This window comes from Lissotriton vulgaris, chromosome 4_1 (assembly GCF_964263255.1).
Source record: "Lissotriton vulgaris chromosome 4_1, aLisVul1.2, whole genome shotgun sequence".
NCBI lineage: Eukaryota > Metazoa > Chordata > Amphibia > Caudata > Salamandridae > Lissotriton > Lissotriton vulgaris.
Genome location: NC_141691.1, coordinates 1121300243 through 1121315437, shown reverse-complemented (window position 1 = coordinate 1121315437; position 15195 = coordinate 1121300243).

Here is a 15195-nt window from a genome sequence, read left to right as displayed (position 1 = left end):
AAAGTGCATACTCTGTCTGAGTCACCTTTTGAAGGATAAATAAGTATGGGCAAATTAATTTAGCGACTCTTTCCCCTCAAGCTAGGTGTACTGTAAACTGTGTTTTAGAACAAAATTTGACCTTCCCAGCAGTGCTCCCACCCAGACCCTTACTAAAGCCAGTCGCAAAAATGTAGAAGACCGTCAATCAGATCTCAAAAAACGAGGCCTAGCAGAAAACTGGTGACAAAACGTACTTTGAAAGTAAAAGTAGGCCCAAATACCCCCTTACCCACCGTGGATTGTATTCAAACCACTTGCAAGCAAGCAAAAGTATCCACATCACTCCAAGACTCAAAAACGCCCCCACCCAAACACATGCAATAGAAATACTGCTAACCCTAACGAGCCCTAAGTTAAGAATAGTGGCAAAGGCTTTATTTAAGTATGCCAAATCCACCCTTTCCCACCATGGATTTTCTTCAAATGACTTGCAACCAAAATTACACATTCTCACGAGTGCTGTAAGACCCCAGAACTCAGTTGCAAAAATTTAGAACACCCCGAAACACATGCAATCCTGCTGCTAGGGCTAACCCTAACGAACCCTAAGTTACAAAAAGTGCCAAAAGGCTTTTCCTTATGGATTTTGTCCCAACCACTTCTATCTGGTATTAGACCTTCCCAGGAATGCCCCAAGACCCGCCAACCCACCCGCCAAAAAGCAAAACACCCCCAAACAGCCAAAAAGGAAAATCTCATACTTACAATATTTCTCGGCCTTCGGTCCAAACGCGCTGTGCAGCTAGGCCATAACTCCCGTTTTCCACCACGGATTTCCTGAAAAGCAAATGCAATCAAGATTAGACTTTCCCAGCAGTGCTCCCAGACCCCGAAACTCACCCACAAACACCCGGAACCCCCCCAAAGAGCACCTGAAATGCAAGCAAGTCAGCAAAAACACCAAAAAATTTCCGCCTCCGATTTGGTCCAAACCACTTTTATCCGGTATTAGAGCTTCCCAGCAATGGCCCAGAGCCGTCAACCCAGGAGAAAACTAGTAGAAGACCCCAAAAAGCCAAAAAGCAAAGTACAAAAATGAGGACTTAGTCATTTTCTTGCAAATTTCCAAAATCACTCCGCACACGCTCTGCAGCTAGGCCCTAACTCCCCTCTGCCACCATGGATTTGCTTCAAACCTCTTGCAAAGTAAAGTATCCATAGCCAGCAGTGCTCCCAGACCCTGAAACCCACCCACAAACACCAGGAACCCCCCGAAACAGGCCCCCGAAAACGCTACATAGAGCAAAATGTCAGAAATAGCCAAAATAAATTCTGCATGGATTTTGTCCAAACCACTTCTATCCGGTATTAGACCTTCCCAGGAATGCCCCAAGACCCGCCAACCCACCCGCCAAAAAGCACAATACCCCCAAACAGCCAAAAAGGAAAATCTCATACTTACAATATTTCTCGGCCTTCGGTCCAAACGCGCTGTGCAGCTAGGCCATAACTCCCGTTTTCCACCACGGATTTCCTGAAAAGCAAATGCAATCAAGATTAGACTGTCCCAGCAGTGCTCCCAGACCACTAAACTCACCCACAAACACCCGGAACCCCCCCAAAGAGCACCTGAAAGGCAAGCAAGTCAGCAAAAACACCAAAACATTTCCGCCTCCGATTTGGTCCAAACCACTTTTATCGGGTATTAGAGCTTCCCAGCAATGTTCTAAGAGCCGTCAACTCACCCGCAAAGAAGTAGAACACCCCCACAAGTGCTGAGTCTTTCTTCATTGGGCATAATCCAGCTCTCTGCTTTGAGGGAAATAGGAGTCTGGAGGAGGAGGATAGAGGAGCATGTTCTTCTGAACTTGTGAACCTGAGGAATGCAGACTGCGGCACCTTCAAATCAATAAGCAAACAAGTGAAGACAGTTCTGCTGATGGCTTGTTTTTGTGATTAGGTGATTAAAGTTTGAATTAAATTAACTGTGCAAAACAAAGAAAGACAGACACACAGGAATAAAAGTGAATAAAGACGAAAAAAGAAAGTTATTGATTCATTGTCTCATTTTCAGGGCTCGGTGTCAGGGAATAAGAATAAGAGTTCGTCATCATACTCTGCGAAATGAGGCAGGGTGAGGTCAGTGTCACCGAACAGAGAAGAAATGCCCTCATCTACGTTGCTGTCCTCCTCGTCTTCATGCGGCGTGCTTTCTCGTACTTTGTAATCTGGTGGTATGAGGTGCTGATTCATCTTGATCATTGTTAACCTCTCCACATTTTTGGGCGAGAGGCGGCTCCGTTTGGGAGTTACAATGCCACCAGCAGCACTGAAAACACGTTCCGAAGACACGCTTGCGAGTGGGCAAGACAAGTAGTTTCTAGCCAGGTTGGAGAGCTGTGCCACAATTCTTTTTTCCCATGCCAATACGCCAATGGGTCAGCATGAATATGGACCTCTGTTGAGTCATTCAGATAGTCCTGCACCATCGACTCAAGGTCCTCAGAGATTCCTCCACTTTGCTTACTTTTTGCTGGGACCTTTTGAGAACCATACCCAAGCCAAATTAGCCAATCCTCTTCAGCATCCAATGTTGCTGTTGTGTCTGGTGAAGATGATCCGGTTGCCGGTGTCTTTAACGGCTGAGAGGTCACTTGTGCCACAGCCACAGGTGCAGAAGTGGATTCTTTTGACTGGGGATGGCCTGCTGATGCTGATGTACTGCGTTTTCCTTCATTATCCTGCCATTCTCTTTCAAACCTCTTGGCTGACAAGGCTAGCCAACGTTTGTACTTTTTAACATCTTCATCAGCAAAAGGAAAGAATGCTTGGCCTGCCAGCGCTTTTTTGTAGCGTGGATCCAGAATAGTAGCACAAATGTAATGCTGTTCTGAGTGGATCATTTTAAGACGTTCATCACCACGTAGGCGCTCTAATAATTGCTCCGCCAAAATAAAAGGGTCTTGGTTTTTTTCATCTTTTTGAAACACAGAAGACATCGTCTTCAGTTGGTGCTCCAGCTTGCCCAACAATGGGATAGCTTTTCCCAAATTACAGTCCTCCTTGCTGACTGCACGCGTGAAGACCTCAAAAGGACGAAGCATGTCTGTCAGGCTTTTAACTATGTCCCATTGCGCTGCACCCATCCTCAGGTCCTTCTGAGCTGTACCCTGTTTTAAGAAATAGTGATTGAGTACCGTATACTGCTCATACAGACGCTCAAGCATGTAGAAGGTTGAGTTCCAACGTGTTGCCACCTCCTGGATGAGTGCTTTCACTGGCATTCGACGTTCATGTAGCAGGCTCCTCAGATGCTTCCGGGCCTTAAAAGAATGGCTGAAATGCTTGCACATTTTTCGGCAGGTGTCCACTACCTCGTACGCTGGACTGTCTTCATCACTCAAGAATTTTTTAATAACCAGGTTTATACAGTGCGCCAAACACGGCACTCTGAAATAGTGACCCAGATTCATGGCCTTAACTATATTGGCGCCATTATCCGTGGAAACATAACCAATCTGGCGTTTTTTGGGGGACAGCCAGTGAAAGACCTTTGTGTTAAACTCATCCAAAATGTTTTGTGCTGTGTGACGTTTCTCCAAGCCAAACATGGCTAGTGTTGCATGTTTCCGAGCAGCTTTAAAAACTTGGTCCGGGTCAACACCTGCGTTTAGCTTTGATTTAACCCCTGAAAAAGAGACCCCGTGTGCAGTGATGCACATGTAATCAGCGCCTGCGCCACTGGTCCACATGTCTGTTGTCAGATGTATAGTGTGAACAGCACTCTTCTGCAAAGCTGCCCCAATCACCTCCAGCACATCTTCATGTAGTGCTGGAACCGCAACTCTGGCAAAATAGAACCGGCTAGGAACCTTCCATTTAGGGCAGAGCGCTGCCACTAATTCTAGAAAACCAACCCCTTCTACAAAAGAAAAAGGGAGAAGGTCCAGAGCTAGCATTTTAGCCAGCTTAGTGTTATACAGACGCGTCAGTGGGTGGTTGCGTTCATATGGCGCGTCTGAAGAAAACATGGTTCTAATGTTGCCCTGGACCAAGCATTTACGGAATGATGATAATGATGACTTCTTTGACCCAGTTACGCTCACTGGTGAACTTTTTCGCATTGGTGTCTCACTCTCTCCCACACTTTTAGTGTGTCTCACATGGGGTGTGCTGCTGACAGGGGTATTGGGTGTAAGTGAAGTGTTTGACACGTCTTCTTCCTCCTCGTCATCATCAGATGAATCGTCATCAACGTTTTCTTGACGTGCAATTCGGGCTTCCTTGATCGCCTGTAGGTGCGCAAACCATTGGACAGTGTGCTGTCTCCTAAGATGACCTCTCTGGCCTCCGGTACCATAGTTGGTACCAAACTTACCACGACTAACTGCAACCTTACAAATGCTACAAATGGCGAAGTTTTCCCTTTTTGGGCAAACACTAAAGAAGTCCCAAGCTGGGGACTTGAATTGTCTGTGGGGACCGGAGGAGGCGGCGATACTGGTGGTGGGGGTCATGCTGCTAATGCCAGATGAAGTAGAGGATGTGGATTGCCGAACTTTAGTACGTTGTGCACTTTCACCACCACTAATTGAGGTCGAGGTGGATGGAGGTCCCTTCTGGCGAGGAAGAAATATGGAAGCGGTACGTGTTGGTGTACTAGTTAACTCCAATGATTGTGGTGTTTCCACTGCCTCCTCGTCGACAACATCATCATCACGCTCAGCAGCTTTTCGGGCTAGGGTCAAAATGTCTGTTTGCTGCATGCCCGCTGGGGCTGCAGTGACCTTTATGATGACTGGGTCGTCGTCGTGACAGTCTTCATCAGCAGCAGTATCCGACACTTCTTGTTGAGCCTCATCACACTCCATAACTATGAGTTTTTCGATGACCTTCCTTTTACGCTTAACTACCTTTGTCATATCATGGTGTGCCTCACTCTCAGACGGCAGTGATGGTTCCCAATTTAGATCCGTATCATCAGAAGGAGGTGGGCTTGAAGAAGATGTAGACACCACCCTTGATCTTTTCCTTGCTAGGGATGTGGAAGACAATGAATGATCATCAGGAGGAGTGGCTTCCTCAAATGATACCTCGGCTTGATTGTCGATTTCCTGATGTGCCCCTACTTCGGGAAGAACAACTATTGTGGGCACTTGTGACCCTCCATGCACCTCTGCTTGCGCATCTCCTTGCGCTGCCTCTCCTTCCACATGTACTTGGGCTTGTACTTGCACATGTGGTTGTTGTTACGGCTGTGGTTGTTCAACACTCGTCAGATGAGTTACAACAACCTGTGTTGATTGAGGGACATTGCTGCTACTTTCTTGCGATGAGCCAACATCACTGGTCGATGGTGATTGAAGAAGTACACTGGCTGCCTCTGCAGCCCTCAAGGGCTTGGACTTAAGTTGGCGTGGTGGTGGTGGTGGCACTGAGCCCAATGGAGCGGGGTGCTGCTCCCAGCTTGGTCCCCAGCAGATCCCGCTGCTGCTGCAGGCGTACTTTTTTTTTTACTCCCCAAAAATGTGGCGGGCGGCACACCAGTCTCCTTGGTAACTTGCTTCTTCTGCTCCTTACTGGCAACTTTCTTGCTAGAGGAGCTACGGGGAACTTTTTTTGGGGCCATCTTCTTCAGAGCAGGTCAGAACAGCAGGCCGCAGTTGCACGAGTTGCAGAGTTGTCTGTGGCCAGACGTGACGTCGCGTGACGTTATGCTGCACACACACACTGCTGCAGGACTTCTTCCTGGCACTGGTGGTTCTCTTGAGTCTTGTGCACCTAAAAGTAATGGAAGACAGAGGAACATCAGTTCAGTAATACACCCCCCAAAAAAATCGAAAAACACAGAAAAATCAGCACAATCCCATGCCATCCATGATGTTTAAATTCAAGACACCCCACAGAAAGACTAGGCAGATGCACAACTCACTACCCCTGGTGAAAAGGCCACAACAACAGCCCAAAAAAACGAAAATCACAGAAAAATCAGCACAATCCCAAGCCCTCCATGATCTTTAAATTCAAGACACCCCACAGAAAGACTAGGCCTATGCACCACTCACTACCCCTGGGCATAAAGGTTGAAAGCTAGGCAAAATGGTTGCAGACCTAAGAACACTGCCTGCATTTAAAATGGCCCCCTCCCTCCCAGCACATGGCCAGGGCCTGTAGCAGCACTCAAAATGGCCCCCACTCACATGACCTGTCCCCATGAACACCCCAAAAAATCGAAAAACACAGAAAAATCAGCACAATCCCATGCCATCCATGATGTTTAAATTCAAGACACCCCACAGAAAGACTAGGCACATGCACTACTCACTACCCCTGGTGAAAAGGCCACAACAGCCCAAAAAAACGAAAATCACAGAAAAATCAGCACAATCCCAAGCCCTCCATGATGTTTAAATTCAAGACACCCCACAGAAAGACTAGGCCTATGCACCGCTCACTACCCCTGGGCATAAAGGTTGAAAGCTAGGCAAAATGGTTGCAGACCTAAGAACACTGCCTGCATTCAAAATGGCCCCCTCCCTCCGAGCACATGGCCAGGGCCTGTAGCAGCACTCAAAATGGCCCCCACCCACATGGCCTGTCCCCATGAACACCCCAAAAAATTGAAAAACACAGAAAAATCAGCACAATCCCATGCCATCCATGATGTTTAAATTCAAGACACCCCACAGAAAGACTAGGCACATGCACCACTCACTACCCCTGGTGAAAAGGCCACAACAACAGCCCAAAAAAACGAAAATCACAGAAAAATCAGCACAATCCCAAGCCCTCCATGATGTTTAAATTCAAGACACCCCACAGAAAGACTAGGCCTATGCACCACTCACTACCCCTGGGCATAAAGGTTGAAAGCTAGGCAAAATGGTTGCAGACCTAAGAACACTGCTTGCATTCAAAATGGCCCCCTCCCTCCCAGCACATGGCCAGGGCCTGTAGCAGCACTCAAAATGGCCCCCACCCACATGGCCTGTCCCCATGAACACCCCAAAAAATCGAAAATCACAGAAAAATCAGCACAATCCCATGCCATCCATGATGTTTAAATTCAAGACACCCCACAGAAAGACTAGGCACATGCACCACTCACTACCCCTGGTGAAAAGGCCACAACAACAGCCCAAAAAAACGAAAATCACAGAAAAATGAGCACAATCCCAAGCCCTCCATGATGTTTAAATTCAAGACACCCCACAGAAAGACTAGGCCTATGCACCACTCACTACCCCTGGGCATAAATGTTGAAAGCTAGGCAAAATGGTTGCAGACCTAAGAACACTGCTTGCATTCAAAATGGCCCCCTCCCTCCCAGCACATGGCCAGGGCCTGTAGCAGCACTCAAAATGGCCCCCACCCACATGGCCTGTCCCCATGAACACCCCAAAAAATCGAAAAACACAGAACAATTAGCACAATCCCATGCCATCCATGATGTTTAAATTCAAGACACCCCACAGAAAGACTAGGCACATGCACCACTCACTACCCCTGGTGAAAAGGCCACAACAACAGCCCAAAAAAACGAAAATCACAGATAAATCAGCACAATCCCAAGCCATCCAGGCCCTCCATTATGTTTTTATTAAAGAGACCCCACAGAAAGACTCAGTCCACCCACCACTGAGTACCCCTGGGCAAAAGGCCCCAACAACAGCACAAAAATCGAAAATTACAAAATTGTAGTTGCAGCAACTGTAATGCCCGAAACAAACTTACTTGTGAAATTTCTAATCCAAAGTGATCCAAAGAAAGTCAAAAAGGCCTCAAATCCAAATATCCAGCAGCATCCACAAAAAGTAATCCTTCCAGGTGAAGAATCCGAATGAAAGTGACCAGCACATGAAGAAAGCACTGGGAAGAGCCTGCTGGACAGGAACAGGAAGTTGGAGACTGTGGGGCACTTCCTTCCTCCACCCCCCCAAAGAAAATGGACTCCTTGCAAAAAAAAGTGCAGGCAAATGTCAACTTGAGGAGTTATTCTGATAAAAATCATCATTTTCAGAAGGTTTATGCTGCTTGCTGGTGGATTTCTTGTGCAGAATTGCAAATTGTATATTTTCGCGAGTGCAAGATTGTTGCTGCCCGCCGCATGTACGGATTCGCGATTGCGAACTCTCGCGATACGTGATCACGGCGTACTTGCGTTAACAAACTCTCGCTGTGCAAGGTGGCGAGCGCGATGACGTAATCGCGGTCGCCAAACTCCCGCGGGATCTCGCAGCAAGATCCAAAATGGCGATGCACTCGCAAAATATCGAGAAAAACAACTCGGCAAACGCTGAATGACGGTAAGTGAACGCCGCGCGCCGCAAAATTGTATCACCAAGAAAAAAAAATCCGCCGCGTGCGAATTTGCGGATTTTCGGTAAATTCGCGAGCGTTCGCGGATTGCGAATTTACCGAAAATCCGCAAAATCCGCGAGCGGAACGGATTTTCCGCACATGCTTAATAATGACCCTCTCCAAGAATTGGAATCAAACCAGTTTGTAGGACTTCGTTAAAAACCTGTGTCAGATATATAGACCAAAAGTCTGGTTCTTCTATGTAGAGAGCAAACGGGATTCCTTTGGGTCCTGTTGCCCTGTCTCTTTGTTTCTTTATTCATTTAGCGACTTGCGCTGCTGTAATACAGAATTCAAAATCACATTCTAGGTCTGCTTTAACCATCCTTGTCTGATTGCATTCCTGAATGTTTTCTTTGGTAAAAGGGTTTAAGAGCTTTATAAGAAATGCAAACCATTCATCTTCAGTTAAAACGGATGCTACCACAGATTTATTAGGTCTGGCTAGACCATTAATCATTTTCCAGAACTCCCTTGAGTTTGCTTTATTTCTAGTGTAGAAGATTTTTGTCCACAATTCCTGCCGGGCTTTATTTTTTTCATTCCAAATTAATTTACTCAAATTATGAATGGTATTTTTTAATTTTAATTGTATTTCTTCATTGTTCAGGAACTTAATTAGCTGTTTCCTAAGTCTGTTACTGGTCCGTCTGATTTTTCTAACCAACTATGGGAGGTTGATGTTCGTATCCCTTTTTTCCATTTGAGTCATTTGTTTTTTCTGTACACGAGTAACGGTATCATAAGATTTAACTATTTTCTGTGTAAAGTTTTCCCATTGCTTAATTACAGACCTCGTGGTGTTATCTTGGAAACATTCTTTGATTAGTTCTTGCGCTTTTTCCTTCATATCATCCATATTATATTTTTTCCATAAAAGTTTTCTATAATTGATGGAACAAGTCTGACCTTGCGTTGCCATATATTTTTGATGCTTCAAACATGCCAATTTTATATTGATTATTTGTTGACTATGGTCGCTATCCAGCACCTTCCTTACATGGCAGGAAATAATATTGTTAAAAATATTTAGAGATACCTTTGTATAGTCTATTCGTGGCTTAAACTTGTGTGACTGAAATGTCCAAGCTGGTGGTATATCCGATGCAAATCTACAGTTTAATATTCTTAGTCCCAATGCTTCCACGTCCATCAAAAAGTTTCTCCCCATCAGATTTTGCTTAGCATTACTTATGGGATCCAGCATTTGTTACGAGATTGCCCATTGTTGATTTTGAGACTGTATAAAATCGTCCAGTATGAAATGTATTAGTAAATTTATATTAAAATCACCTGTTACAATAAAATCTGCAAACAGTTCTTCCATTATTTGGTCCAATAAGAAGGTAGTAAGAGCAGCACACATATCCTTCCTTGAAGTGTAATTAGGTGAAATATATATATTGATTAACATTAGAGTTTTTGATTTTTTTTCCTCGCTTGTTACATATTTCAACTTTACCCTTTGAAAGTTAGAATTACTCGTGACTAATTGCTCATGTTCAACTTTAAGGTCAATCAGTATAAATATTGCTAGGCCCCTACAGGGATGACTACATTTATGCTGTTTAGTTGCAGGCTCAAAGTATCCTTTGTATTCTTGAAGTATAAAAGTGTCCATTGCCCATGTTTCCTGCAACAATATAATTTGAAAGAGATTTAATAGTGTATCTATTTGGGCATTTTTTTTATCTTTTTGCATAAGCCATTTATGTTCCATGAGCATATTCCTATTGTTAAAATGTCCATATTCAATTCTTCTGTTTTATCTTGTAATTTATTCTGTCATTTGTTACCATGTAATGCTGTCAGAATCATTTTTTCATTTATTCCTTTTACTTTTATTTCATTCTTGGACTTTTCCTCTTCGCAGCATTTTTTTCCAGGGGATTTTTTTATATAGAAAAGACTAAGTCGTCTTTTATCCCTTTTGCCCTTTTCATTGGACTTTCTTCTTTTATAAGTGGAGTTGGATAAACCTTTGCGGCTGATTGACCGATTGCTATTCCCCAGTTATGAAAGGTTTCTTGTTCCTGCATGATTTGGTCCACTATAGAATCAGTATCTACAGTTAAGAGTATTATTGGTTGACTACCTTCAGGCTTTTGTAAAAAACCTACACATCCAATATCTTCGGTTGTCAATTTGTGTAGTGATGGTATTGATTTCAACAGCCAAAGGATATTTCCTCTATTCAAAATATCATGGTTGCCACGTGAGTCGTATAATGGAGTAAGAATAATTTGGGCAGACCTTTTAGAAAACAATGCTTCTCTCTTCTTATCCTCAGAATTTTGGTGTTCCTTATATATAATTTGTTTATCTTGACCACTTCTTACAATAACTAGGTCATCCCATTTTGGTTTATGCCTTGTATCCTCAATCATTTCTTTCGATATCATAGAGTTATTCTTAGTTTCCTCAATTGAATGTTTTTGTTCAACTAGATTATCTTTTTATTGTGTCAAGTTCCAGCCTACACTTTGTGCATTATTTTGGTCTTGGTGAATTGTTCTCTGAAGTACTGGACCAATATACCTTTGTTCTTCATTTTTGCTAGTTAGTGAGGTTTTAGGTTCAAGGGGAGTTACGTATCTCGTATTTTTAATCGGGTCGCTTTGAATATCACAAGTAGATTCCTTTGTTATTACACAGCCATTCCTTTTTAGGCTATATATTTCTTCTTTATCTTGGACTTCCCCTCCAGTTCTAATATGCCAGCTATTCGATCATGATTATCCGTTAATATAATTGAATTTATCAGGAGAGGGTTTTGGTCTGCAGGATGTTTCCCTGGCTTCATAAATATATTATAATAGTTTCTGTTTTTTGTCAATATTTTTGCAGGCTGACTCCCAGATAGATCGCTATCTTGTTTTCCTATTGAAATTTTCCTTGTTTTCCCCCTACTTATGTCATATCAGTTGGTGTTTCCAGTTTGGAGTATGTTTTGACTGTGTTTTCCTTTTTTGCTTTATTTCTTGCTTTACGTAATTTTTTCCTTTGTCTCTTTGTTGTTTCAAAGGCTATTAGATCTTCATTATCCTCTCCTTCTTTATTCAGCTGTTCTGGGAAATCAAGCAGTATTTCTTTACTTTTTAACCTATTTGTTTCTTGTTTTGTGCTCTGCAGTATTTCTAAGTTTAGTTCAGTCAAGACATTAGACTCTATTATGTCACCAGTTTGCTCCATTTTTCCCTCTTCTGCAGAAGCAGATGGATTTTTGTCAGAGTAACACATCTCCTCGTTTTGGTCTTCATGGTTTTTGTGCACAATGTCTTTAACATCTTCTAGTATGGAGTTCACTACATCAGGAATAGTGACCAGTTTATTTATTATGGGTGCACATGTACAATCGAAATAATGTAAAGCTGCTTCTTTTTGAGTTTTGTTTATTAAGGAGTTTAACTCAGCTAATTTACGATCGATTCCGGCGACTGCATTGGCCATAATTCCAAGTATTTCAATTTGAGTATCCATTTTATTCAACTGATATGTCAGTGCTTCCAGAGTTAGGGCCATATGTAGGTAAATCAAGAATACCGAATCCTTAATACCGAATTTTACCGAATCGGTATTAAGAATTCGGTAAACGCGATGTAGATAAAAAATCGGTAAAGTTTACCGATTCGTTAAAATTCGGTAATAAATACCGAATGTGAACGAATCAGTAAAAAAAAAAAAATACCGAAAGAGGAATACCGAATCGGAGTTACAGAATACATCACCGATTCGGTAAAAAATCGCAATTTGTTGAATCAGCCAATCCTGCTACACCCAATTACCTCCCAAACAGGAAGTGGCCACACCCAGGCAGCTGCACAGGACCTGGAGCTCACTGTGAGGCAGGCAGGCAGGTGAGCTGAGGAGCCAGCAGCAACAGAGCCTCACAGCTACAAGCAAGAAAAAAATAAAATAAAACAAGCATTGAAATGGCAAGCCAGGACAGGGAGAAGGAGGGAGGTGACAGGAAAAGAAAACTGAAGTTCAGTGACAAGGAGCTGGAGGTACTGATCCAGGATGTCAGCCAAGACCATCACAAGCTGTTTGGAGCCCAGTCCCACCAAGTGCCTGAGTCACAGAAGAGGCAAATCTGGAGTGGCATCCGGGACAAAATCAATGCCATAGGTGTGACCCAGCGCACCATAGAGGACATCCGGAAGAGGTGGTACGAACTCAGGAAGACAGCTAAACAAAGGATGGCAGAGAGACAGAGGCAGGCTGCCAAAACAGGTGGAGGAAAGAACCGAACCCCAGCACCAACACCACTGGAACTGATGGTGGAGTTCACCATCCAGCCTGAGAGTGTGAGTGGTGTGGGAGACGCAGACAGCTCCGCCAGAGCAGCAAGAAAACAAGGTAAGAAGCATGCCCAGCATGCTGTGCTACCCCCTCCCCAACCCCAATCCCCATAGTGGCATTTGGGCTCCTACTCCACTCCATGTCTTACTGATTACCTGCAATGCATTATGGGTGATGTAGTCAGAGGGAACTCATGTATGGGACAGTCAGGCTAGCAAACACAATAGCATGGTAAAGTAATAGGCTACATCAGGACAATCACTGTGCTCTGTAGGCATGATGTTTAATGTAATTCCATTGCAGACAGAGCAGTGAGTACATCTACATTTGTGTCATTACAGGCGAGTCATCTCGCAGTGCAGCAGAGAGCAGCTGAGCTAAGTCAGCCAGGCCAGAGGGGAGGCAACATGAGGATGATAGCATGCCTGCAGGGACCACAAGCTCGGCGCCATCACAGCCATCAAATCCTCCACCAAAGCCATCACCACAGCGCCAGGGAAGGCCGCAATCCCCTCTCACCCAGTCCCCACTGCGACGATCACCAACACCACCACAACCACAGTCAGGCAGGAGGCATGCCGTGGCCACCCTCCAGCAGATGGAGGAGTCGTCAGAGGAGGGCACAGTAGGCGAGCAAAGTCCAATGCATGAGGGATCCAACAGGGAGAGGGCTGGTACTCCATCCGAGGGTCCCCACAGTTCATCCCACCGCCGCAGGGCAAGGCCGGACAGTCCAGAAGCATCCGAGCAGGGTGAAAGTGTTTTTGCTGGACTGGAATGCAACATGTTGAAGGTCCAGCGCCTGCAATGGAGGGAGATGAAATCAATGCACAGGGAGGTGGCACACATCAGTAAGCACATGCACAGGATGGAAAAGGGCATCAGTGCTATGGGAGACAACTTGTGTGCGGGAATGGAGAGAGTAGCAACCTCTGTGGACAACCTCTGCAGCCAGCTTGAGCAGGACCGTCTTGGCAGGTGCAGGGAGAGGCAGAGGCTACACGCCTTTACCAAGTCTGTGAACCGGCTGGCCACTACTGCATCACTGATGTGTCACAGGTCCATAGCCATGCAGGAGGAGATGGCGCATTGCAGCAGGGATGTGGCCGGGGGGATGGTGTCTATGACCACAGCTTTAGAGCTCCTGCAGAATGCTAAGGCGGCCACAATGGAAGGGGGGGGGACAGTGAGGAGGCTACCTGCCGTGGTAGCATTACGCCCTCACCCACCGAGTGCAGGAGGCGCAGTGAACGTCACAGGGCTGCACAGGAACAGTCCAACACACCAGACAGTGTAGCTACTGAACGTGCACGTGCAGCACGTGGACGTAGGAAGTAGAGACCTATGCCTGTTGCCATACATGAGATGGGTGATGTAACCCATGTCCGATTGGACATTGATCACAATACTGGAGGTGTGCTTAATAAACACCTTCACATGTAACTGTTACTGGCTCTGTCTCGTTACTCACTCAGAAATAGTTTGACATAATCTCTGCCCGTCTCTTTCTCCCATCATGTTCATTTGCAACACCAGCTGCGCAGGGCTCTGGCTGAGGGTTGTCCTCGTCCTCGTCCTCTGAGTCAGTTAGTTCCACTGCTGTTCCTTTTTGTGTGGCCAGATTGTGTAGCATTGCACATGTAGCAATTATCTTGCAACATTTGATGGGGCTGTACAGACGTGCACCTCCAGTTTTGTGGAGGCAACGGAATCTGCTTTTGAGCAATCCAAATGTGCGCTCCACCACGTTGTGTGTGCTCCTATGTGCCACATTGTATCTCCTCTCCCTTGGGGTGGTTGGGTTGAGATATGGTGTGAGTAGATAAGGCCGGAGGGCATATGCGCTGTCACCTATGTACAGAAGTAAGTGCAATGAATTTGTGTGACCAACAGCTTGAGCCAGGGTGTACATCAGGGTGTGTCACATTTACTTACCTAGTAGGTATCCGTCTCCGAATTCACCAGCGGGCAGACGTGTATGTATGCCACTGTTCCGGAAGATGTACGAGTCATGGCTACTCCCGGGGAATTTGGCCACGATGTCAGTTATAATGTACTTGGCATTACATATCACCTGCACATTGATGGAGTGGGTGGACTTGCGGTTTCTGTAGATGTATTCACTTGCTGCAGGTGGGCAGATGGGTATATGTGTCCCATCGATGCAGCCAATTACGAGTGGAAACTGCGCAAGTTGGTAGTACTCCAGCTTGGTCCTCTGCAGCTCCGCCTGTGTACTGGGGAAGGCAGTGTAGTGTTCCATTCTGTCGATCATGGCATCCAGGAAGGTGTTGAAGAAACGGGATAGACAGCTCTGTGACACACCACCCTCTGCGGCTATCACACCCTGGAAACTTCCTGATGCAAGGAGGTGCAGGCAACAGAGTACCTGGACATGGGTTGGGATTGCATGGGCCCTTGGTGTCTGATGCTCCAGATAGGGTTTAAGGTCCCGTATTAGGTCAAGGATGGAATCTGGGTGCAGTCTGCACCTTTCATGGATTTCAAAGAGAACAATGTGATGCGTAGTCTGTACACCCGCTCTTCCCG